This window comes from Leopardus geoffroyi, chromosome B4, assembly GCF_018350155.1.
Source record: "Leopardus geoffroyi isolate Oge1 chromosome B4, O.geoffroyi_Oge1_pat1.0, whole genome shotgun sequence".
NCBI lineage: Eukaryota > Metazoa > Chordata > Mammalia > Carnivora > Felidae > Leopardus > Leopardus geoffroyi.
The window spans coordinates 44,558,256-44,571,911 of NC_059341.1; positions in this window are offsets into that span (position 1 = coordinate 44,558,256).

The following is a 13,656-nucleotide window of genomic DNA, read 5'->3' on the forward strand; positions in this document are numbered from 1 at the left end:
AAATCATATTCATGAAATTTGGCTAACTTCTGAAATAGATCCCTAATAATCATGTTAAGACACAAAACGCTAAGTAGGACCATGGGAACATTAAAATTCTGATCATTAAAAGACTCCAATATGAAAGCAAAAATGCATGTCACAAGTATTTGCATCTTAAAATCTCAAAAAGAGCTCGTATCTAAAATATGACAGCGACTTTTAAGAAGAGAAAAGAAGACACTGCCCTGGAGAAATGGGCAAGAGACACAACCCAGCATTTCTTATCCCACAAAACAGAATCGCCTTAAGCTTTACAACCCAGGTAAATGGTATTGTTTATCACCATCAGAACTTACTAATTAATTTTATGGAGTTTGGGATCAAAGGATGATTTGCTATAATGTACATTTACACAATAAAATAGAAAAATGTAGAGATAATTCAATATATTGAAATATACACATATCCATGACTGTACAAGTTCATACTAATGGTTACAGGGTGGTGTAGTATGAACATATGTAAATACAATTATGGTATATTTATACACTTTTATTTTATTATGAAACCCATAACATTTATATAACATAAATATACTATGTAATATGTCGCTATGTGTAATCAATGATTTTAAATATGATAGGTGGAGGAAGACAAAGAAAAGACTTTTCCTAACATAATTATTCATAATACCCACATGCGAAAAAGGAACTAAATTTCTGAGAATGGTTTTTAAAATCTCATATTCATAGGAGAGCAGTGAAAATTCTCAAACTATAGACAAATGTGTTAATATAGATGGATTACAAGTAGCACCTGGGAGAGAAAGGAGACACACATAAAAATGCACCCTGAATGATTCCATTGATATACATCCCCAAAAGAAGCAGAGATATTTCATAAAATGAAAATGGGCAGGCCTCATAAAGGCTCTAAACTTCTGTCTCATGATGTAATTTAGAATTGTGTGATTCTAACTACATTGTAATCAATGTGCACAATCATACGCCTAGTTTCCTTGATGTGTTGTAAAATGAAATAGTAAAGTTAATTTCAGACAAAAGAGCATTTCCAGAAGAACAGGTTTCTATGAAAAGCAAGAACTGGAAATTATCAAATGTACATTCAAGGTATAAAAGTATAAATAATGTGTCAGAAAGTCAAACCATGGGATATTAAAGACTTTAAAAGAAATAAACTACAAATACATATAAAACTATTGATGAATTCTGGAAGCATAATATTAACTGACAAGCTTTAAAAAAATTTTTTTAATGTTTATTTATTTCTGAGAGACAAAGAGAGAGCATGAGCAGGGGAGAAGCAGAGAGAACAGGGAACTCAGAATCTGAAACAGGCTTCTGGCTCTGAGCTGTCAGCCTGACAGAGCTTGATCTGGGACTCGAACTCACCAACCTTGAGATCATGACCTGAGTAGAAGTCAGATGTTTAATAGACTGAGCCACCCAGGCGCCCCATTAACTAACAAGCTTTTAATAGAATCTGGAAACATTTGAAAACTTACCTTGTCCTCTTCATCATCATAGTAGAGCAGGTTAGAGTTCTTAGAAGCACAGGTCGTCAAACTCTCATTCCACGATTTTCCCTCAGTGCTAATGTAATAGCAATTGTTGGAATACGTAAACCACTCTTTCAGACAATGACAACAGAGACATGCTGGAGAGAGATTATGAGATATTATCCAAAAAGCTTTGAATATTACAAAATGAAACTATACATAGTGTATATGGATACACATATGTGTACATAACATTCGTAGACCCTCACAAGCTGGTAAAATTAAAACAAAACACACACACACACACACACACACACACACACACTCAGAGAAGAGTCAGGCTTTCATCCCCTAATTTATGTCCCCATATAAAGCAACCAGAAAAATGTCCATCAATACATGTCCTGAGAGTCACTGAACAAAATCAGCTTTATGGAATGATTTATCTTTTATCATGTTATAGGAGGAGGAAATGTGAAGCAATTGGTAACAATGGCTATGGTGATTTTCAATGAGTATTTCTTCATATTGTTGTCTAAGAAGTAATACTCTCCTATCATCATTATTACCTACCTTAAGACAGAAATAGAAAGACACTAAACTAATAGTAGAATTTTGCAAGGGATATTGTACCTTTCTGGATCATTGTTTCCAGGGATGTTTTGTTCTGCTCTGGTCCTTCAGTAGCTAGAACATTAAAGCAATTCTCAAAAAACATAATATTAAATAAAATAAATCATAATAAGTTGAGTTTCTTAGTTTAACATTGGGTGTGCTATTTTACCAGACAAATTCAATAAAGTAATGAACATGAGGGGGGAAATACTTCAAAAGCTTAAAGAACCAAACCTCACCATCTTTTACAATATTCGGTTTAAGCAACCTCAAGAATTAATGCATATTTCACCATAAAGTCTCTTGTATGACTTGCCTTTGAGTTATTAAATACAAATCTATGTTTAATTCTCCCTGTATTTATTCTCTTATTTCTACTTCAGATAACCTCTAAATGATCGTTCCACACTTAGAGCACACATGCATTAAAATGAGATATAAATTCAAAGTGCTACACAATATGTCGAGGAACTAATGATCAGTAAAGTGAAAAATTCCCTCTTAGTCATTCAAACACGTACTTACAGGAGATAACAGCTATTGTTACCACAGTGGACATCAAGACGAGGCAGAGAATTCCCAAGAGACCAGCAATGAGCTTCTCTGGACATGAAGGTGAGTAGTAGGAAGAGAAAGGCAAACAGTGAGAAAGGATGCCCGGAAACAATCATTTACGAGATACACAAGCAAGAGAAATGACAATGCACAGGGAATCACATACAATAACCTGCACCTCCAACCCATCACTATCATTGGAATCTTCTCTCAGAATATACCAATGCATTCAATTACAATACCATATTCCAACCTCCAGCTCTGGTCCTCACAAATGAAAACTATGTGAGATCACTTCCTACTCTTTCCCTACACCCCTACACCCCAACTTCAAATCCTAAAACAGACATACTTGTCTGCATTAAATGTTTTTTACCTTTGCAGGGAGAGTTCTTGCCATTCCCTTGAAGGTCCCGAGAAGCATTTTGAAGATTCAATTCTGCATAGGCTATCTCCTCCTCAGTTACTGAAATGGAACTTTTCGTGCCCTTAGGTTGCACTTGCTGTCTTTTTGAGCCCTTAGCATGATGGAGTTCCGCATAAGTCACGCCTTGGTTGTTCATGTCTGCAGCTGAGTAGTGTCAGCTACAATGTGGATGAAACTGCCCTGAAGGTCTTGATCAAGAGTGTGTGTCATGTGCTGACGACATTGCTAGTACAGTGACACCGTGTGGGGTGCAGGGTGAGGGATACTCCTCATTTGCAGTTGAACAATGTAAAATCTGGTACTAACTTCCACAGAGCTTGAAATAAGTGTTTCATGATAGCATAAATGTTTTTTTTTACAATAATAGCGTAATAATACTGATTGGAAAACATGTAAGGCACTAAATTAGTGAAGAAAGGAATTCATGAATAATACTGTCCTCGTGAATGTAAGGAGTTTCCACAGACATATTTCAACAGTATTAGAATATTCAGGTTAAAATTAAAATGTTGTATGAGAAACAAAAGTGTTGCACCAATTTTTTGACAATGTTAAAGCCATTATTGGTTAAAAATTAAATGCTCTAGACGGGAGAATATTATTTTTAGCATATATTGGAATTTCCTGTTGCAAAAGCCTTTGATTTAGATATCTTTACTAAAATATTGCTATCAAAGCAATATTTTATTTTGAACATCTATGGAGAATCGTTAAATTTTAGAAGAAATGTCTTATATGTTGCAAAATGTTACATGACACACTAAAATTACCCAAAGCAGGAACAATGGTGAAAACAGAAAGAAACAAAGCATTTTTTAAAAGCAGACTTAACATCAGAAAGTGACAACTGATTTAGTGGCAAAGATATGAAATCATAAAATGATAAATAAAAGGGTAGATCATTTATGAAAGCACACATTTGTCACAAGCTTCTAGAAAGTTCTATGTTTTCAAAGGCAGTGATGGCAGCTCTAGGTGTATAGTTATGCTAATAAATCACAGAAATGTGTTTTCAGACTTCAGTCAAGGAGCTGTGCAGTCAGCGAACTCTGGAATTACTCCTGTCTCTCCAAGTACAAAGTACCACCTTTAAAAATTATTTCCTGTCTAGCTATCTGGTTTACTAATCCAAAATAGGAAATAAAATATGTAAAATATAATGCATATAAAGCAGTTAACCTCAATCTCTCTGTTGTAGGGTCTCAATAATATATTAGTTATTTTATTTTTTTAACACCATAACCATTCATCATTACTGATTCACATCGTTAGACCATGGAAGATAATTCATCACACAGGAGTGTCTTTCAGTATTGAGTAACTTTCTTGGCCAAGTTTTGTTCAGTTTTATAAAAATTCTTTGGATTCTTTACAGTGAAGTTTAAATTAACATTTTACAGAGAGTACCTCACTTGCATTTTATGAAAACTCAAACTGCTTTCTTTTATCGAAGTGAATGTGTGAGGCATTACATTTGACCATAAAGGTCATAAAGATATATCATAAAGATATAACGGATTCATTTTAAGAATCTATTTTTGAAGACTGGGTAAACATTGAATAATGTGTAACACACCCTTGATGACAATTGATGACAAATCCAAATTAAGTGTCCTTTGTCATGATGCTTATGTGACCGCACCCAAAATTCTCTTGACATGCAAACCCAATTTTGCATATGCATATGCTCTTCACGACTTCTCTACAGGTAAGAATTTGAATATTTTCAGATCTCTGATATATTTCATGCTCATTCTTGTTTGTTACCCTGAATTGTTGGAATACAGATACCAATGTTCTCTGTGATTTCATTGTATATTAGCTGTGCCACAGGTGCATCCCACCAGCATTTATAATCTCCCACTCACTGGGGTGACTACTAGAAAGGCAGGACCGTGGTGACACATACCTTCCGCTGGCCAGTCACGCATCGTCCAGAGGGAACCAGGTTCCTCTTGTAAACAGAAAATATCTGTGGCCTTCACAGACTGCTGGCCCTGTGGGACCTCCGAGTGAGGCAATAGTGGAAAAAGTAGATTTCACATCAATGTGTCACTTCAAATTTGAACAGGAAATTCTTACCCTTGGGCTATTTTGAAGACACTTTATCTCCTCACACACCTCCAGAAGCTTTGAGCTTGCAGTGTGTCATTTAGTTTGTGCCTCAGCAAAGGCCTCTGACAAATTTTATGTTCCACAAGACATTGGGGTCAGAGACTTGACCCCCAGGTTGTTCCCTTGTTTCCACCTGCATGACAAACACTGCGCATTTAGGTAGGCCTTGTGTAAAATATCTTTGATGTTTAAGTTTTATTTTTAGGCAAGGTTGCTACATCTCTATACTATGTGCTTCTTTTTCTTATGCCCTTGATGTGTCATTTCTATTATACTGAAAATATTCTAAAATCATCAACCTGTCCACAGGCATTTAATTATATTTGACACTAATAGTGAAGAATGACGACATTTTCAATTTTTTTTAACTGCCATAAAGACACCAATTTCTGGATTTATCTGCTCAATTTTTCTACCTTTGTTTTTAATATATCTACATTCTATTTATATTATATGTAAATAAGATATTGAAGCTTCTGCTGGAAAAAATAAATGCCTGTGGGAAGGATAAAACATAAAATAATATTGAGCAGCAGCACCATGCCAGAGATTTGAATATTAAATAATTATTCATGCTATTTACTTATTCATTCTCCAATGCTAACTAGGTGTCTGTATTTAAATAGGAATATTTGTTATAAATAAAAAAAGCCTAAGTCTTACTATGTAGGGGAAAATTTAATGAATGTTTAACAATTTCACTTAACTCAAAATACTGGGGCAGGGCAGAGAAAATACTTTTAAAAGACAATTAAATAACATGAACATCCAAGCAATAAAACTTTATATCTAAATTACCTACTTTGCATCAATGGAATTATTTTGCTTTTTGCCATTGTTGGATTTGATATGCTAATAATTGTGGGCATATTTACCTGTATGTTTCTTTTGGTCTGTAGTTCTGTTCTGTTTTGTTCTTTGTAAAATGGGTTGACAATACTATTTTCATTTTCATGTATTTATTTTTCATGCTGTATAGTTAACATGGGATATTACATTAAGTTCAGGTGTAGACATAATCATTCATCATTTATACACATTATGCTATCATCATCGTGATAAATCAGCATGATCACCCATCACCATACAAAATTATTATAAGAGTATTGACTATATTCTCTACGTTGTGATTTACTGTGGGAAATAAGCTTAGGAATCCCCTGGGCTTACACCAATGGGTTAACAAGGCATAAAGAAATACAAAGCCAAAGGACGCTCGCACGTGAGTTTGGGTAAACAAGACAAGGCAACCATGAATAGGGAGGTGCAAAGGCAACCCAGAATAGAGAGGGGGTGCAGAGCCCCCGGAATAGAGAGGGAGGGGCAAAGGCACCAATAGAGAATGTAGGTATATGAAATAAACAAGATTACATATTCAGGGTGGAAACACCCCCAATTTAGTACTAGAGCAGGAAGATGCTTTCACAAGAAGAAAGGGCCAAGTTAGGTAAACAGGTAAGTTGGGCTATAGATCGCAGTGCTCCAGGTGAAGCAGCCCAGAGCAGAGATGATTAACAAAAAAAAAGGTGCCTTGTTAACTCTGAGGGTATTTCCCCTCCTGCCTCATCCCCTAGACTAGCTAAGATATACAGAGGTGATGCCTCATGTCCGCTGTAAACAACCTTCCTCCCGACTGCCAGGCGCCCAGATTTTGTTTTGTTTTAACCCAAACCCCTAACCCCAAATATCTTCAAGAATCCCTTTCCTTTCCCTCACGTCCACAAGTTAATGTTCCCAGATTCATTGTCTCTTTGTGCACATCCGTCACCATGTTTGTAAGCCTTCTGATTGTAATACAAATGGGGCAAGGACCCTTATTCGGAGCTCTTGTGTTTTCCTGGACATTAGCCATCTCTCATTTTCCATCCCGTGTCCCCCTCTCTTGTTAGAAAAGAGAGAACTTTAGACCCAGAGTCTACAACAATTTACATCCCTGTGAATTATTTATTTTACAGCTGAAAGTTTGTGCCACTTACTTTCTTTCATCCCCCCTATGGAAATCAACAGCTTTGGTCTCTCTGTATGTGAGTCTATTTATTTTGTCTGTTTATTTGTCTGTTTCTTTGTTTTTGATTAGACATCATTAGGTAAATCATATGGTGTTTGCTTTTCTCTGTCTGCTTCATTTCATTTAGCATGAAACCCTCTTGGTCCATCAGTGGTGTCAAAAAATGAGAAAAGTTTTTGAGGAACCTCCATATTGTTACCCATTGTGACTATTTCAATTTAAAATCCCACCAACAGTCTGTACGATTCCCATTCTCCACATTCACACCAATATTTGTTATTTCATGTGTTTTTGATTCAGACATGTGTGAGGTGCTATCTCATGATGGTTTTGATTTAATTTTCCTGATGATAAGTGATACTGAGCATCTTTTCACATGTCTGTTGGTGATCTGCATGTCTTCTTTTAGGAAATATCTATTCAGGTCCTTGGTCCATTTTTTAATCACATGTTTATATTCCTTTTGTGTTAAGATGTAGGAATTCTTCATAGATTTTGGATATTAACCCCTTGTCCAATATATCATTTGCAAATATCATCTCCCATTCAGTAGGTTGCCTTTTTGTTTTGTTGACAGTTTCCTTGGCTGGGCAAATGCCTTGTGGTTTGTCATATTGTTTATTTTTCATTTTGCTGCCATTCTCTATGAAAACAGAACCAAAAGAATAATGATGAGAACTATCTCCATGAGTTTATTGCCTATGCTTTCTTTAGGAGTTATTGTTTCTGGTCTTACCCCTACCTCTTTAATTCATTTTAGGTTTCTTTTGGGTTTGGTATAAGCAAGTAGTCAAGTTTGATTCTTTAACACGTATTTTTCCAGTTTTATAAACACTATTTACTGAAGACTCTCTTTTCCCTTGTGTCCCTTCTTGCCTTCTTGTCACATTTAATTGATCACATAGACACAGATTTATTTCTGGGCTTTTTACTCCATTCCTTTGATCTATGTGTCTATTGTTGTCCCATACTGCTTGGATTGCTAGAGCTTTGTAGTAGACTTTGAAATATGTTTCTTCCAGTTTTGTTCCTCTTTCTGATGATTGCTTTGGGTATTCAGAGTTTCTTGTAGTTCCATACAAACTTTGAGGTATTTAATCTAGTTCTGTGAAAATGCTATTAGTATTTTCATACTGATTACCCTGAATCTGTACATCATTTTGCATAATATGGATATTTTCACAATATCATATCTTCCATTCCATAAGCACAGTATATATCATCTTATTTATTTCTTTGTGGCATCCTCAAATTTCTTCTAACAATAGCTTCAACTTTCAGCGTGTAAGAATTTCACCTCCTTGGGTAAAATATTCTTTGGTAATTGATTCTTATAAATGCAATTATAAATGCAATTGTTTTAATTTCGCTTTCTCATAGTTTATTACTAGTGTATAGAAGTGCAACAGATTTCTCTTTATTTTGTATCCTGCAATTTAACTGATTTCATTTATTAGTTCTAATATGTTTCTTTGGCATAGTCTCTCAGTATGTTTTTTTTTCTAGAGAATTATGTCATCTGCAAATAGTGACTGCTTAGTACTTTCTTTATCAGCATGGGTGTCTTTTATTTATTCTTCTCAGATTTCTGTGTCTAGGACCTCCAGTGTCAAATAAAAGTTGAATAAATGCTGTAAGAGTGGACTTGCTCATCTTGATCCTGACGTGAAAGGAAAAGCTTTTGGCTTTTCACTGTTGCAAATGATGTTAGTTGTAGGTTTGTAAAATATGAACTTTATTATATGGTGGGACATTTCTTCTCCAAACACATTCTGGGAAGTATTTATTATAAATGAATGTTGAATTTTGTCAAGTGCTTTCTCTCCATCTATTGAGATTATCATATGAGTTTGATTTTCAGTCAGTTAATGTGGTGTGCCAAGTTGATGGGTTTGCAGGTCTTGAACCATCCTTGCATAAGTGGAATAAACCCATGTAATCATGGTGTAAGATCCTTTTCTTGTATCGTGGAATTCAGTTTGTTAATATTTGGGTGGGGATTGTTGCATATTGATCAGGGATATTGGCGTATAATGTGGGGTGTGTGTGTGTGTGTGTGTGTGTGTGTGTGTTGTGTCCTTGTTTGGTTTTGATTTCAGGGTAATGCTGTCCATATGGAATGGATTTGGAAACTTTCCAGTGTCATCAGTTTTGACTAATTTAAGATGAAGTTGTATTAACTCACTTTAAAAGTTTTGTAGAATTGAGGCACTGCGGTAGCTCAGTCAGTTGAGACTCTAACTCGTGATTTGAGCTCAGGTCATGATCCCAGTGTCAAGGGATCAAGCCTCACATCTGGCTCTGCACTGAGCATGGAACCTGCTTCAGATTCTCTTCCTCTTTCTCTCTCTCTCTCTCTCTCTCTGGCCTGTCCCTCTGCCTATTCATGCATTCTTTTTCTCTCTAAACAATAAAAGTAAATAAAAATAAAATAAAATATAATTAATTCTTTGTTATTGTTCTGTTTGCATGATTTCTACTACCTTGTCTTCCAGGTAGATGATCCTTTCTGCATCACCTAATCTGTTATAGATTCATTCTAGTGTATTTTTAAACTTCCATCATGGTACTCTTCAAGTCTGATTGGTTCTTTTTTTCTATTTTCCATTTCTTTGTTGAAGTTCTCACTGTGTTCATCTACCCTTTTCTTGGGTTTGGGGAACATGTTTATGATCCTTCCTTTGAACTGGTTATCAGGTACGTTGCTTGTCTCCATGTTATTTCAATCTTTTTCTGAGATTTTATCTTATTCTGGCATTTGGAACATAGTCTTCTATCTCCTCATTTTGCTTGACTGTTTCTTTCTATGTATGGGTAGGATTCGAACAAAACATTCATTAATGATGCCAAATAATGTAAAAGTCACTAATGTCTTCTGAAGTTGAATGTCTTATATCTATTATTCCTGTATTTGTACACACTTATGCTTTTCATTACATAATTGATAATGTTCTTTGTTACATGTAGCAATGTGGGTACCCATTTTTGGCATTTATCACTAATGAAGGTCTATGCCTAGCAGTATAAAAGACAACGCACTCAAAATTACTCAAAATAATATGGGTAGTTAGAATTTACTTTTTATGATATACAGGTATATGTTTAACTATTTCTAATAATGGCAAACCAAGTGACCTAAGAGAGATGGATGAATTGGAAGTCAAAAAAAGTGAAAATATGTTTGAAATATGATGGCAAAGTGAATTTGTTTTCAAGGATTATTTTTTAAAATGAATATATTTATGCTGGTGGGGGGAGAGGCAGAGGGAGAGGGAGAGAGAGAAAGGAAGAGAGAGAGAATCCCAAGCAGGCCCTGTGCTGTCAGCGCAGAGCCTGACGAGCTACTCGATATCATGATCCATGAGATAGTGAACTGAGCCAAAATCAAGTGTCAGACACTAAACCGACTGAGCCACCCAGGTGTCCCTCGAGTTTCCTCTCCAACTACAGGCATTAATTACCAGAAAACAGAATTTTCAGATTAGTACCTTTGGTACAAGAGATTACGGATACACGGCTGAGTCCTTCCTGCATTCTCCTTGGCAATGGCTGCCTGCAAAGAATACATTGTCTGCTCTGTTCCAACAAAAGTAGCTTTTAAAAGGGCACCATCTTCCTCTGAATTTATTACTAAATGGGTAATTTAATTCTGGAATCCAAAATAACGAGTCCATTATGTTTGATAACTATGGATATTCTCACAAAGGTAGACACAGAGAAAATTACCAATTTGATCTTAAATCCCTGACTTCTCTGTGACTCTTTCTATTCTCAATCTATTCTTGATTAGCAGCTCCTTAATAATGTTCCATATTTATATATCGCCAGTGGTTTTTGTGGATCCCCTAACCCAAGCTCAAGAATAATTCCCATGGTTTCTTATGGGTACAGGTAATAATTTAGGCACTGTTTTATGTATGTATTTAGACATGTAAAACATGCTTTGGAAGAAAACGGGAGGTGTTCTACATGAGAACGTATTTAGCAGCATCTCTTAAATTTCTCCATTCTTAGTGGTAATAGATGCTTATGTGTGGATGGGATACTCCAACATTGGAAGGGAAAGGACATTTCGGTCCTTTCTTCTGCTTGGACCCTGAAGGATCCCTGAATCTAGGAATCAAACAGGTTATCATGTCACAGTTTAACAATCCCTTTCAAATTCTTCAATTCCAAAAGAGACAATCTTTGCATATGCCCAGATAACACACTTTGTGAGGAGACTGGGGTTCTTGACCAATAAGGGAAACAACAGTAATTGCAACTTGATTTCAAAACAGGAAACACAGATACAGAAACAATTGCTCTAGTGCACATACATGATGTGTATTGAATTTCTCACTTTTTTTAAGTGCAAATTTCTTTAATGTATATGATCAAAATCGTTGTCAAATTACATTTCTGATGCCTGGCTCTTTCACTGGCTGGAAAGAAGACAATTATATGGCTTTGGTTTTATTGGAAAATGGCCTTTATTGAAAATTGGGAAAAGCAAAATATGAAGAGATCACAGACAGCAAGAACTTCATGTGCTTGAGCTTTATTTTAAGGATCTGTAGGCATTATATTATTTATTATTATTTGTTCCTCAGAACAGCCTATGAAAGTGTTATAATTCAGATTATCACAACACAGGTGATGGCACAAAAGCATCAAGATCTTAAGCCGAAATACCTGAGAGATAGTGAATACTTATGGGCCAAGAAGTGCTGTTCAAATAATCTTCAAGTAACTATGAATAAGATCCTCTTTTTATCATATTTTCCCTCAGAGGAACCTGGGCCAGAGCAGTTCTGTAACTGAGCCCCAGGGCTAAGAGTGTGCACTTAGAAATTACATAAAGTGACCAGTTTCACTGCCAATGTCCTTAGACTTTATTTCATTCTGCTTATACCTTATTTGATCAAGGACCATGGTGAAAGCATCTATACCCCCATGTTTGGCACTGTACAAAACTGCTTTACAAGGATTTTGGGCACAGAAGCAAAAAACCCAGATGGGAAGGGAAGATAGTACTAAATTTTAAATCTATTTCCCAGTGATTTTCTTTTACAAACTTATGTATCTCATGAAATGTAATTAAAAAAATCCCTATGGCTACAATGTTAGATTAGGTTATTTTCAGTGAATCTACATTTCTTCCCTCTGACCACTTTGAAAAGAGTATACTCTACAGACAACCATGAGAAGTTGGCCCATGTGATTTGTTTTCACAATATAATGTAAGGATGTGATCACTTGTTTTCACAATATAATGTGAGTGGGAATGTGATATCTTATGAATTCAGAGACCGGGCAACAAGAAACCCATTTCTGCTAGCTGTTACCTCTGGTATAAAAGATCATATACCATGTAGCCTGGGCCTCTAAGAATGAAATCTATAAAGAGATCTGAGCTGAATCTGTATGTAGTCTGCAGTCAAGTGCATGCACGCCCAGCCTCAATCAACCCTATCATAGCCCGACCACAAACAGGTGAAAGAAAAAGAAATGCTTAATTTTCAATGTCATTGTAATCTTGGGTTGTATGAAACACGACTTTAATAATTAGTTACAGCTACCATTAACAATTATTCAATTCATTTTGAATGTTCATCTAATTTTTCTAGAAGACCATAAGGATTGTGTACAGAGAAAATAAAGAATATGTCTATCTCCACAAACAAAAGTATATATGAAATATGAATTTCTTTTGCAAGTAATAATCAAGTTTAAACTCTCTCCTTCTTGTAATTGATTTGGGCTGGAAATTTCTCTGAGTCATTATCAAATTACTCAAGTTTACCTTGAATTCTGGCAATAACTAGCTGTTGGACCCATGCAAGTATCTGTCGATTTTAGTTTTTTGTTTTCTCCATTATTTAGCATTTTATTTTTTGCATTGTTGTAAAGACTGACAGAAGTGTGTGCATAAAAACATTAAAAAAACTGAATCTCTTCCAAAATATCTGAACCCAGGTGAGGAAAACAACATATAAGACACTGGTTATTATCCAATTAGAAACCAGTCTCTACCTTGAAATGAGTGTAACCTTTGATCGTGTGGCACCAAGACAGATTGGGAGAGTACACTTTGGTTCCATTCTCGGAGGAAGTGGGGCCGATCTGAATGGCTCTTATACACCAACTCTGTGGTTGTTCTATGATAATCCCGAGGGGCCGTTCATTTAGTACTCTCAGCTCCAAATCCACCCTCAGTGCCCTGTTCTCAGATAACAGTGGAAGATCCTACCCATTTTCTCTCTTGTCATCTCACATAAAATTGACTTTTGTCGGTAAGAGACAATGGAGAGACAGGGCAGCAGAAAGGGCTCTTCTTCCTGGTTTCATGACATTTTCTCTCCTTTGGCCACTATGGCTTTGTTGCCAGGTGCACACTTGCAAGAAGTCCTGTGTATTCGTCCTCCAGCAAGTTCTTAGAGCCAATCTGTCAGT